Source organism: Anomaloglossus baeobatrachus, chromosome 1, assembly GCF_048569485.1.
Source record: "Anomaloglossus baeobatrachus isolate aAnoBae1 chromosome 1, aAnoBae1.hap1, whole genome shotgun sequence".
Taxonomy (NCBI): domain Eukaryota; kingdom Metazoa; phylum Chordata; class Amphibia; order Anura; family Aromobatidae; genus Anomaloglossus; species Anomaloglossus baeobatrachus.
In genome coordinates, this window is record NC_134353.1 from 830034481 (window position 1) to 830048362 (window position 13882).

The following is a 13882-nucleotide window of genomic DNA, read 5'->3' on the forward strand; positions in this document are numbered from 1 at the left end:
TTTCTGTCTCTCTCTCTCTCTTTCTGTTTCTCGCTCTGTCTCTCTCTGTCTGTTTCTCTATCCGTATCGCCATCAAAATCATATTAACTGACACATAAGCTGTCTTATACTAAGAGTGTCCTTCGTTGGCTATTGCAACCAATCAGAGCTCCTGATAATGATCTGTATCAAAATCTAAACAGAGCAGTGAGTGTGTGTCTCTTTCTGTGTGTCTCTTTATGTGTGTGTCTATTTATGTGTGTGTGTCTCTTCTTTCTGTGTCTCTTTCTGTGTGTGGGGGTCTCTATATGTTTCTCTGTCCATAACAGGAGTCTATAATTACAGATCCGTTCCCATCTCCATTGACTTTAATGTAAGCAGGTTTTTTGGTGAATAACTGTAAAGGTTGGGGTTAAGTCTTCCTCTCAAAACATAGTCTATGACGTTTCCTGAGTCAAATGAGGTGTCTGTGCAAAAATGATGTAATTATAAATGTGACGGTGTAGATTCCTTTAGCGGATATACACACACACACACATGCATACACTCAACTTTATATATTAGATGTATGAGACAACATTGAAGATATGACATTTTGATATAATGCAAAGTAGTCAGAGTACAGCTTGTATAACAGTGCATATTTGGTGCCCTCTAAATAACAACACACAGCCATTAATGTTTACACTGCTGGCAACAAAAGTTAGAGTAACCTTCATTGAAAATAGCTAAGTTGTGTCCAATTAGGCATTTTTGATACATAATATCATGTAACTGATTAGTGTTAAAAGGTATCAGGTGTGAATGTGGAGCAGGTGTGTTAAATTTGGTGTTATCGCTTACACACTCTCTCATACTGGTAACTGGAAGTTCAACGTGGCACCATATGGCAAACAATTCTCTGAGAATCTGAAAAAAATAATTGTTGCTTTACATAAAAATGGCTTAGGCTATTAGAAGATTGTCAACACCCTGAAATTGAGCTGCAGCACGGTGGCCAAGATCATACAGCGGTTTAACAAAACAGGTTCTATACAGAATAGGCCTCACTGCTGTGAGCGATTGTGATTCTAACCCTTGTTGTCTGTTTGTCGCTGCCTTCCTACTGTTGCTTTTCTCCTTAGTATCTTACTGTTTATTCCTGTGAGTTTTCAGTGTGTCTAAGTTTTGGCTTTCCACTGTCTGTCCAAATCTGTGTTTCCATCACACTCCAGCAATTTTCTTTCCCTGTGGGAAGAAGGCGGGAGGGAGCCAGATTAGACTTGGTCAGGAGAATAGTAAGGCACGGAACTTCAGCATCTCCACCTTCAGGGGTATTCCAACAGTCAGGGATAGCCTAGCATCCCCTAGCATGAGGTACAGTAGACAAACACCCTGACTCTCGCTAACCCTGCGGCCACAATGTGACAAACGTACAGCAGGTCAGTTTCAGCTGAGTTAAAAAAAGCAGAGTGAGCATGACATTTCTATAAATCTCATGTACTTTGCTGGATCTGTAAGAGGTTGCATTTTTGTTGCAGTGAACTATGAAGAGTTAAAAACTTATCATCGGCACAAAACCTTAAAAGTGACCAATTAAAGATGGCAGTGGTCTCCAATGAAAGTCTGGTCCTACATGCCATGTCTCCACCAATCCTACCCCAGCACATCAGCATTAAATTAATTATAAAATAAATTCAATAAGGCAAAGCAAAGATATTTATGTACCCATTGACTGCATCTCTGCAGCCTCTCTCATCTTCTAATGGTGTTAGTACAAATTCTTCAAGGATCAAAGTAAAACTTTGCAGCTTGATCATAAAACACAGAATAGGGAATATGAGCCTCCTTATGTGAAGACAAAACTGACACCCGTCTTTTGCTGCCAACAGTTCACTATGTCAGATCTCAAGAAAGGTATCGACATTACTTCTGTGTATCTGAATGGAGAAATCCGCAGCGCTTAGTGAACTCTTATCAAACACAAAGGGTGGATTTGCTACAAGCAAAGTTCAGCTGGCTACAAATGCGCACTGTTCTCTCTAATCTAATGTCAGTTTACACCCCTACAACAACTGAACACAGCAACTGGTGGACACATTACTTTTAAGATGCTTGAGGCTGCATTCTCTTGTATATCCCAGTGTCTGGGTCTCCACAAATGCATGGGGGAGGAGGTGAAGGTCAAAGATCTACCACAAAGATACACAAAGGCTTGGATCACTGCAAAAAAAGTTTGTATTTTATTCCTTAGCCAGGCTAACATAATAGTAGTATGAACTATGTACTAAATATTTCTGTGAGACTGAAGGTCCATGGGAAATAAATAAGAATGTCTTATTGGATGAGCAAAAATATTAGAGTTGTCCACTACCTTCTGAAATGCTTGAAGTATCTGACTAAAGCTTATACTCACACACCCCTCCCCCCCCCCCCCCCCAGACTGGCACCACACCAGTGATGTCGCCTTGGACTTCCTGGAGCTTGTGTCACATTGTCACAGAAATTCTGCAACCAATCAATAGATACTGATAGGCTGCTGTTGTGACGCCCCTGGACTATCAGGTTGTCACAAGGTACTGCACAAACTGCCCTACGTGCAGTATTCCAAGTCCCTCATGGTTCTGGGCCCCTATCTAAATAGTGTTGCCTCAAACAGTGAATCAAATCCTAGATATACCCTGCACCACACCCACAAGGCACACCAGTGGACTGCTTGAGTGGAATAGAGTCGCCCACCTGGGGGGTCAGGAAAGGGAGGTGAGGAGTGTAGTCAGAGTAGAGTAGAGTGTAGAGTGAAGAGGGTGAGAGGAGGTCAGGAGCGGTGGCTCCCAAGAGAAGCTGTCTAAGTTGCAGACGGTGGTCTGGACCTGGAGGAGTCGGACCCGCGGTCGCAGGGGATTGTGGCCAGGTGCCTGGACCTGTCGAGGAGGACGGCCAGCAGCCTAGCACTGTCACCGGTCCGGGACCGAAGGCACGACGGGGTACACGGACCCTAGGTCAAGGAGTAGCTTCAGGCAACCCGACAATTCACCTGAGGAGAACTGCCTTTATGATCTGTTCCCACCCGCTCCAGAATCTGGCCATTAGCGCAACGACAGGGATAGGACTTTCCAATCCAAAACGGTCCAGAAAATCCCAAGCGTGAGCCCTGAGAGCAAGCTCCTACACTTAGCCACAGTGGGGAGTCGGGCCCGGCAAGTTTCAGACTACTGGGCCATCACGTTGAAGTTAAACTTAGTGCCAGAAGGCAGGTCACGGATCACCAAGCAACACTATAGGGGACAGGACCCCGACGAGCTCCCCTCAGCAGCAGCGGCACCCAGTGAGTTGGTTTACCCGGTTGTCAGCGTATGCTTATTGACTGAGTGAGTATGAGAGGGACCCCTGCATCCCACGGCATTCCCACACTGAGTCCCGGGGCATCCCCCCTACCCATGGAGGGCTAAGACACCTTGCTGCCCCAATTCATCACCCCGGGTAGTCCCAAAAGCAGCGGCAGTACTCCCAATTACCGTACACCAAGGGTGGAGTGACAAACTATATCTAAACTCCCCTGTACATACTGCCCCTTCATTTGAGTTGCTGCACAACCCCAGGTCCGGAGATCCTCGAGCCACAGCGAACCCGGATCCAAGCAGCTCGGCTGCTTCCACGGGGGTGGCACACTGTCTTTACTATTTCATCATAACAGATGCCCACTCTGTTAGAATATTGATGAGCTGCAGCCAATCAGTGATCGCTAACTTGCTGCAATGCTCATATAACTTAATGTCATAGAAGCCCAGAAGAGATATCACTGGAGTGCCGCTAGTGCAGGATGTGAGTATAAACTTTTCTTATTTTACTTGAGGGACTCACACATTTAAAATGGGGTCGCCCAGTTAGTGGACAACCCTATTAATGCTCCAGGCCATCCTGAAAGAAATACGGTAGATTATTGACATACAAATTTGTACTTTGAATGAAAAGTTAGAAATCTCAGATACTCTAATGGATGAACCATGAACAAAACAGAGATCACATATTTCTGTCACCATAAGTAGATGCAAACACAATCTAGTGCATACGACAGGAAGAGCAGTTGGCAACATTCAATGGCAACCTGCACACCCAAATCCCAAGACCCATATTCTGAAGCAGTGGTATGGTATATGCAAATGGAGGCTAGTTTTGCTTCCCAACCCCGTGACAGTATTTCTTAGACTGTAAAGCAGGCTCACTAGCTTACACTTACCAGCACTTTAACTGACATTTAAAGTGCACCAATCATCAGGATTTTCCTATACTGTATAAACTAAAGCCAGTGCTATACTGGCGCTATCATGCTGATGTCGTGGGCGGAGGGGTCGGGAACGCCGCTCGCCTGGGGGTTCGCTGGCGCTTCGGTCCGGTGCTTCTGCTCCTCGGTGGCTCGTGCGCGGGACCGGACCCGGGGGCTTGAGCAGCGCCTCCTCGCCCACGAGTGAAAGGGGAGGGAAGGCTGGTTGGTGATGGGATGTTGGTTGTAACGCCACCCACGGGTTGTGGTGATGGTGGGCACCACCCTGCTGCTGGTGACGGGGGATCCCGGGAGCGATGGCGGAGAGCAGCGAAGGTGTTGACCCCTCCGTAGGTAGGGGCTGTTGGTCCCGGGGCCCCGGTTGGGGAGCAGTGAGGAGGGGTAGGTGCAGGTGCCAATGCGGGGAGGCAGCGTGGACGCGGGGGCAGCGTTACGGTGCAGCGCGGTGCCGGATGGCACTGGTGTACTCACTCAGGTAGACAAGAACAGAGTCTCTGGTAAACCAAACGGCTGGATGGACGGGGCCCACAGCTGGCTGCGGTGTCTTCACTCTCCCCGGACGGGTTGATGGTGGCTGTCGTTCCCTGCACCTATGTGCAAGTGGTTGACCCCTATGGATTCCCACGGGTAGTCTGCTCCCCGGCTTGTACGAGTCGGGAGAGCCCATTTTGCCCGCAGGCGCTGGCCCTTGGATCTCTGGCCGTTGGCGGTGGCTCTTATCTGGACGGGTTGGGCTGTTGCCTTCTGACGGGACTTGGTTGGGAAATAATCCCTGAGGTCCAGACCGCAATCAGAGAATTCGACCTTTACGGCGGCTTCCGAGCCTAGTCGGGGTCTGAGTACCCTGCCTTGGTGCCTGGCTTCAATCCACTCCCCGGTTCGGTACCGGTGGGCCACCGCCCGACCCCGGTCCTACGGTTCCGCATACGTCCACCAACTCCTGCAGACGGCCACCACCGTCTGCCGACCTTGCTGATTGTGCCTGGGCTCCGACCCAGACACACACAGTCTTTCCTCCTCTCACTTCACCTGTCCACACTCAACTCCTAACTAAAACCCTGACTACTTTTCCCGCCTCCAGGCCTGTGAACTCCTCGGTGGGTGGGGCCAACCGCCTGGCTCCGCCCCACCTGGTGTGGACATCAGACCCTGGAGGGAGGCAACAAGGGTTTTGTTTGACTGGTGTTCCTGACCAGGGGAGGGGGGGTGTGTGTATGTGATGTTATTCTGTCACCCCTGGGGTCCAGGGCATCATACTGATTCTATACATAGCTTTAGGCTGCTTTCACACATCCGGTTTGAGCCGTGGACAAAACCGCATGCGGCGGCCGGATGCGGTTTTTGTAACATCGCGCCGCATCTGGCGTCCATAGGGATGCATTGAAAAATGCGCCGCATCGGCTGGATGCGGCGCGATGCGGGGTTTTTTTGCCGGAGCAAAAAACGTGCCAGGGAACATTCCATCAGGCCGCCGCATTGGCTAAATCTGCCGCATGCGGCAAAAACCGGATGGAACGCATGCCCATGCGGCACAATGCGGCGCCAATGCAAGTCAATGCTGGAAAGAACGAAACCGGCGGCAAAAAAAACGGTTTCGTTTTTTCAGCAGAGTGCCGGATTGTGCCGCACTGCTACAGCCGGATGTGTGAAAGCAGCCTTAGTTGTGAGTGTGACGCCCCTGCGGTAAACAGGTGTCACAAAAACAAGATAACCACAAGGTAACAGATTGCGTCCAACATGACTGTGCCAGTCATCACACACACACACACACACACACACACACTAGCACACCAGGACCTTTACACTCTCAACCAGGGTGGGAGACCCCATTAGAGCTAGGTGAAAGGGCTGGGTACTGTCAGTTAACAGGCAGCCAACTGGGAAGGGAGGGACCAGACCTGGGGGAGGAGACCTGGGAAGTGTGGGTAGACAGCGGGAGGAGTTAGTTGGAAGGAGTAGAGAGGAGAAGAGTGAGAAGTAAGCAGTAAAATGAAAGGTGTCAAGACAGACAACAGACTCTTGACACACATTGAAAGTAGCAAAGAATCCGCAAAGACCTGAGTAAAAAGATCAGTCACTCAGAGGAGAAAAGTAGCTGGAGAGCAAGAGAGCAAGCTCCAAGGACAGAGGTATCCTGTGGGGTGGACATCCAGGGCTCACAGTACTTTGCACGCACGGGGTGCAGATCCCAGAACAGACCAGGACTTCAAGCCATCTGTTAACTCTGCCAGGCGGATGGGTTTCCAGGACTCATCTGCCACCACTAACGTCTGAGGCATCAGCAGCAAAGAGGGGACCTGGAGAAATTCCCTTAAATAGTCCAAGCTTCCTGCGGCAGGACCCAGACACCAGAAAGACCTCCAAGTGCTCCACGCCAGGGAGGACTGAAAAATACACCAGAGTGCATCGGTGGGAGAGTGGCACCAGGTTGCTTGGTACAGCTACCAAGAACACAGGTTCACCTGGGATCCAGCACGTCCCCAGGGCGCGAATCCAGTAAGTAAAAACAACCAAACTGCACTTCCTGTCTGGACTGACTTATTGCACTGCGCCTCCACGTTAACCTTTCACCTACCCCTGGGGAAAAGCCCTGCTCGTGGAGGGTTCCACCATCCATGCTGCCCCCATCCATCATCGCCCAGTGGGAACCCGCAGCGGCGACTCTACCATCCCTGGCCGCACACCACGAGTGGCGTAGTCAGATTTTTTATTATTTTTTTTTTCTTTTCTTTTCATTAAAAACTGATTGACGGTGCCTCCGGATCCGGAACCGTTCGAGCCACGGACCGTCCGGATCCGAGCAGCCCCGGGGCGCGACATGAGATTGGATGTATAGTTTTTGATATACAGACAAGTAAAATTATCTGTAGATGTTAGACTGTATGGCCTGCATTTCTAACACGCCCCTATCACGTGACAGAAAATACCTGGTAGGAGTCCATACAGTCTAGCATCTAGAGGCCAGGCAGCAGACAGGGGTGGGAATATATAGCAAAACCCGACCCACATATTAGCTATTCAGCAGCTCCTGCCAATCAAAAATCAAAATGCTGCACATTTCTGTAACTTTACTTGCCTGTATGTCAAAACCTATACATCCGAGCTGACAACTAAAGGTATGTATAGAATCAGCCTGATAGTGCCAGTATAGCACTGGCTCTAGGTTATACACGAAAATCCTTGTGATTGTTTCACGTTAAGTTCTGCCACTGAAACAGCCATAACCACTCCACAAAACATTCACTCTTGAGTGGGACTGATCCAGGCTCCAGCTTTTTTGCACCATAGTTACCCGGAGTATCGTGTTGAAATCTGGACTGTTGCCACGTATTCAATTCTGAGGGGAAGCTAGGGAGGCAGTCATAAGAGCAGTTAAAAAAGGCTGCAACATAATCAGGTGCATACTGACAACATGGCACTTGTGACAATTTCTCATTACATTACATTGCCAGGTCAGTTTTACTTTATAATGAACATGGTAAATAAAAAAATAAGAAAAAACTGTTGCTGAATTCTATTTTTATTTTTGCAATTTCAAAACACTTGGAATTTTTTTGTTGACCATTTTCCAGAATGCTATATGGCAAAATTAATTGTTTTATTCAGAAGTTTAATTTGTCCCACAATAAACAAGCCCTCATATGGCTATATTGGCGAAAAAAAAAAAATCGAAAATCGCCAGGTGGTAAAGGGGTTAAAGATTCACCAATTGCCTGAAGAAACTGAAATATTTACAGAGCTGTCAGTATTATTCTAAAACTTAGAACAGAATGTCTTCTCCAGCAACTTTTCACCTTGTCTATTGTTCCTTTCCTTGTGTAGGCCATCAGGCTATAATCAACATATTCCCATTAGAACTGGGCATTTGTGTACAACAATGCGCTGTACTTCTGAGATTATTGGTTAATTGTTACTCTTTTATTGCTGTGTGCCACTAAGGATTTGAATGAAATACAAACAAAAGGTTTACAAAGAAAAACAGCATAATATGTCATTCTGAAAAGTTACAATGTCTTAAAGGGAGTCTGTCACCTACAAAACACAGCATACTGTCATTTTAGGTAACTGTTATAATCTGTCATACGTGGATTAGAACTTAATCATAAGTGGAGAAAGAAGCAGATATCTCTAGTAAGATACACGTGTATCTCATTAAATTAGAATATCATCAAAAAGTTAACTTATTTCAGAAATCCAATACAAAAATTACTAAAAGGGAAGCACAAATACTATATAGTCATTGTGAAGATGTAATTTACCCTCTCACTGTATATGCTGTACAGATTCCTATTTCAAGCTGGGTTCATTGTCTTATTTGAACTACTTCTGTGTACATTTCTATTGTTGTAGGTAATCACCCCCCTAAAATGCAAGGTTATATCCTCTTGAGGCACTTCCATCCCTGGGAGTAGGGGGAGGTGGGCCTAGAGTCCAACTAGTGTAAACTCTGCTTACCTGGGAGATTCAGGCAGAGTGAGCTGAAACTTGAAGGGAGCAGGAGCTCCAGCCTGTGTGGCTGTGGACACGGACGGAGCTAGGCCTGTGTGGCGGCCCGTGGGATTGTGTGGAACTCTTTGGACTACTGTAAGGACGATTGCTTTGTAATCCGGTCCGAGGATTGTCGGGAAGGGCCCCCGAATCTGTTTTACGTGGACTTATCGTGTGCTGTTCTTGCATTCCTGTTAATAAACCTGTTGGATCGTCCCTCGGCCTCGTCAATCCTTTGCTCTGTTGTACACCCCCGTCACAGTCATTACAAACAGAGAGATCTATTTCAAATGTTTATTTCTGTTACTGTTGAGGATTATGGCTTACAATCAATGAGAACCCAAAAGTCATTATCTCAGAAAATTAGAATAATTACCACAAAACAGCTGCAAAGGCTTCCTAAGCATTTAAAATGGTCCCTTAGTCTGGTTTAGTAGGCTACACAATCATGGGGAAGACTTCTGACTTGACAGATGTCCAGAAGGCAGTCACTGACACATTCCACAAGGAGGGTAAGCCACAAAAGGTGATTGCTAAAGAAGCTGCCTGTTCACAGAGTGCTGTATCCAAGCATAATAATTATAAAGTTGAGTGGATGGAAAAAAATGTGGTAGAAAAAGGTGCACAAGCAACCGGGATAACCGCAGCCTTGATAGGATTGTTAAGAAAAGGCCATTCAAACATTTTGGGGAGATTCACAAGAAGTGGACTGCTGCTGGAGTCAGTGCTTCAAGAGCCAACACATACAGATGTATCAAGGACATGGGCTACAGCTGCCGCATTCCTTGTGACTAGCCACTCATGACCAATAGACAACACCAGAAGGGTCTTACCTGGGCCAAGGAGAAAAAGAGCTTGACTGCTGCTCAGTGGGCCAAGGTTCTGTTTTCAAATTAAAGTAAATTTTGCATTTCATTTGGAAATCAAAGTCTTGAGGAAGAGTGGAGAGGCCACAATCCAAGCTGCTTGAGGTCTAGTGTGAAGTTTCCACAATCAGTGATGGTTTGTGATGGTTTGGGGAGCCATGTTATCTGCTGCTGTAGGTCCACTGTGTTTTATCAAGACCAAAGTCAGCACAGCAGTCTACCAGGAAACTTTACAGCACTTCATACTTCACTTACCTCTGCCGACAAGCTTTTAGGAGGTGGAAATTTCATTTTCCAGCAGGACTTGGCACCTGTCCACACTGCCAAAAGTACCAATACCTAATTTGGGTGATCATACCTCTGTTGTCAGGCAGGAAAACAGTCTCCACTAATCTTGGTGGATTATCCAAATCCTGACCTGTATGGACAATCACCTACTGTTGCCCCCACTGCTTTTTTTGTCATTAGAGTACCCTGGTGTAGATGTTACACACCACTATTATTTTTTTTTTCTGCCTGGGATGTTTGCTTGGGTTTTTCCTATTAAAATAAATATAAATATGTATTGTTTTTAGAGTTTTTTTGTTTTGGTTTGATGCCTTACTCATCCCGCCAGGACCAGCAGTTAGTCTCCGTCGTTGCTATCAGTATATGTTATTTTCAGCAGCGCTATTCTCATGACATAACAGCACAGTTGCCATTCAGTGTGCTCTTAACAGTTCTTGCTCTTTACATGGGCTAAGGTGCTGAGTTTACTGATTGGGCAATACCAGACTATTGGAGCAGCGGCGGAGACTCCAGTGCTATACCGGGGTAGATCAGTAAGGCAGTTTGTTCATTATAAACAAAATATGCCTTGAAGCAGGAGTTTTCTTAATAGCTCAACCATAACGCGTGCATCCAGCAAATAATTACTATAGCATATCAATTTAAAGCTGATTTCTCAGCACATCAGATGGACAGATACTAATTGAAAGGTGAGGCTTTATAGGGTCCCCTAAATGGCTATGTAGATATGTTTAGGAGTGACAATCTCACCTTCACCAGACCGCAGTAACTGCTGACTGCCAATTAGACATGAACTATCTTAGTTATTGTCTTTAAGTCAATTTTACAGCACTAAAATAGTCGTGCAAAGAAAGTCAAGTATTTTTGGGGGGCACAACTTATTTCAGAAATGCAGTCTACAAAAAATCTTCAGCAGACTCGCTACTGCATACAGTACATTGTAACAAACCCACAGCAGTCAATTATAAGAGCCAAAGTTACTGTTAGAACGGGGACGTACATAATGTAATTTACACAGTATGGATGAAAAACTGCATGTATTTTTAGGGTTGGGTATGCAAGTCCCATTTGTAGCTTGGGCCAGCATTTCTTCAATAATTTAACCCTATTAATTTTAATCGCAAAATTAAACTGTATTCGCAGACGTCGTCATAGTACAATTTTGTGGTTTTCAATGAAAATGTTCCTGAAACAAGTTTTATTTAGAGAAATTTGTGAAGCCCCACAAGTGCAGTGTCGGTGCATTACCTTCAGGGACTCCACTCAGCTGGATCTTGTCACAGGTAGGAGATCTTCTTTTAGGATTGTCGTGACGCCACTCTCAGAATTGCGGTCAGTGGGGACCGCCACTGCAGGTTAAGGGATGCCTGGGGCTGATGGTGGGTGCAGCCAGTTGTAATAGCCTCCTGAGAGTGAGGCAAGCCCCAGGGCCCTGTGTAGGTGTGTAGAACCACAAGGCGCAGAATAACTCCACACAAGCAGAATGTCTTTCAGGGGTTTTACTCACTGTTGATGGCAGGGTGAGTAACCCGGGCGTAGCTGGGATGAACCAGGCTGGAACCAGGTATCCTTCAGGCTGACTTGTGAGGGTGACTACTGACTCGCCTTCCTTAGCCCTCCTGTTGTTTGTGGTAACCCCGACTTGCAGTCCCTACGGGGGTCACCCAGGGAAGTTGCTGCTCCCCTCGTTTCGGCCCGTTTGCTTGTAGCCTGGACCAGGTCACTCCGGCTGCTTGCCTCCTGTGAACTATGGGCCCTCACTTTGCTACGTGGCTGCGGACTCTGTGGTGTTGTCTTGGGGGTTTGAAGTGCCCCCTCAAGCAGGTTTGGCAGAAGAAAGCTGGATCTATCTTCTGCACTGGGACCTGTTACCCCTTCGGGCCTGGTACCTCCCTGGCAGTCCTCTTACTCTCCACTCCGTTGCTCTCTCTTTAGCCTTGTGTGGATTTCGGACGGCACCACTAGGTGACCGTTCTCCCCCGTCAGTAGTCACTGCGCGGACGCTGTTAGACTGCAACAGCTCCAGGGTCTGCTTCTGCTCTCCCTGAGCTGCACACTAAACCGGCTCACTCGTGGGACCTGCACTGCTGCTCATGTCTGAGCTCCACTTCCATGCTCCTCACTCCTCCACACTCTGCTTCAGACTGCCCTCTCTTCCCCTTTTCCCTTTGTGCCTGCCTACGTCACCTAGCAACCAGGCTCTCTACCACACCCCTCGAGTGGAGATGGAGGCTTCGCCCCCTCCTGGGATCCCCAGGGGTCCTCCCAAAGGTACATGTGTGAGACCTGATCACTATGCGCCTGTGTAGTCACACCTCGGTCAGCCTTCTGGATTACCTGTTTTGTACTGTCCCCAGCATGGGTGCAGTACTCAGTGGTGCCTGACCAGGTCAGGGGCGCCACAAATTCATCTGCAATAAAACCACATCTAGTTTTTGAATAGGGTCTCAATTGCAGAAAGGAGAAGTGCTGCTCGCCCACTATAAAATTAGACAAAAAAAACTGATGTGGTTGGGGCATTAAAGAAACCAGTAAAGTCAAATTTTCTATTATGTATTGATTGAAAAACCTTATTCCTTAAAGTGGTTGTCTATCTTCAGGATGAGTAATCAATATCATATGAGTAGGGGACCAACACCTGACATCTCCATCAATCAATTAGGCTATGTGCGCACGTTGCATAATTTCATGCATTTACGCTGCATAATGAGCTGCAACGTAAACGCATGTGTCCTGCTTCCCCAGCACAAGCTATGAAGATTTTGCATAATCCATCCGCACGTTGCATTTGAGATCGCAGCGATTTGTATGCTGAAATTTTGATCTAAAACGCTGACTCAAAAAAGCAACCTGTCTTATTTGGTGCGCTTTGGATGCTGCTCCCACTCTGTCTATGGTGGGGGCAGCATCCAGAGCACATGAAATCGGCATCTATTCTGTAGACACACTGCATCCATTACGCAGTGTTTCTGTAGCGATTTAAAGCGCACATGCATTGCCAAATTGCTGCTGATTTTTCAGCATGGACACTACGCAAATAGCCTTATAGTAATCTCCGGCAGCCATATGTAAACAGATTCAACGGATTACAATCCATAGCTCCATTCATTCTGTAGTTGCCACTCGGGAAAACTGCGAGGTGTGCCGCTACTGCAGCGAATGGAACCACTCGGATCCGGGGGTGGTGATTGCTCGTGGCTCGAGGGTCACTGGACCCGGGGGCTAGGGGCCACACTCAAATGAAAAAGGGGGACTATTTACAGGGGACAAATATAGTTTGTGACGCCACCCGTGGTGTACGGTAATTGGGAATACCGCCACTGCCATTGGGAGTACCCGGGGTGATGGAGTGGGACAGCAAGATGACATTACCCTCCACGGGTAGGGGTAGGCCGCGGGACTCTGGATGGGGATGCGGGGGGGTGCAGTGCAGGGATCAGTCTGGTACTCACTCAGCAATGAAGCAGACACTGACAACAGGGTAAACCAAGTCTATGACTGCCACTGTTTCTTGAGGGGAGCTCATCCTGGTCCCGCCCCTGCAGCACTGCCTGGTGGTCTGTAACCTGCCTCCTGGCACACAATTTAGATTGTCCGTTGTGGCCCGGTAGCTTGGAGCTTTCCGGGCCCCGCTCCCCACTGTGGCTAAGTGAAGGAGCCTGCTCTCAGGAGCTCACGCTTGGGATTTCAGTGGGCTGCTTGCTAGGAAAGCCCTATCCCCCTCGTTGCGCTAGTGCCCCCGATCTCTGAGCTTCGTGGGAACAGTCCATGAAGGCCCTGTCCTCCACAGGTTAATTGCTGGGTCGCCTGAAGCTTCTCCCCGACCTAGGGTCCGTGTACCCAGATGTGCCTTCCGTCCCGGACTGGTGATAGGACCAGGCTACTGACTGTCCCTCCTTGATGGGTTCCAGGCACCTAGCCTCAATCCCCTGCGACCAGGGGTCCGACTCTTCTAGATCCCGACCACCATTTGCGACCTAGTCTGCTTCTCCCCTGGGAG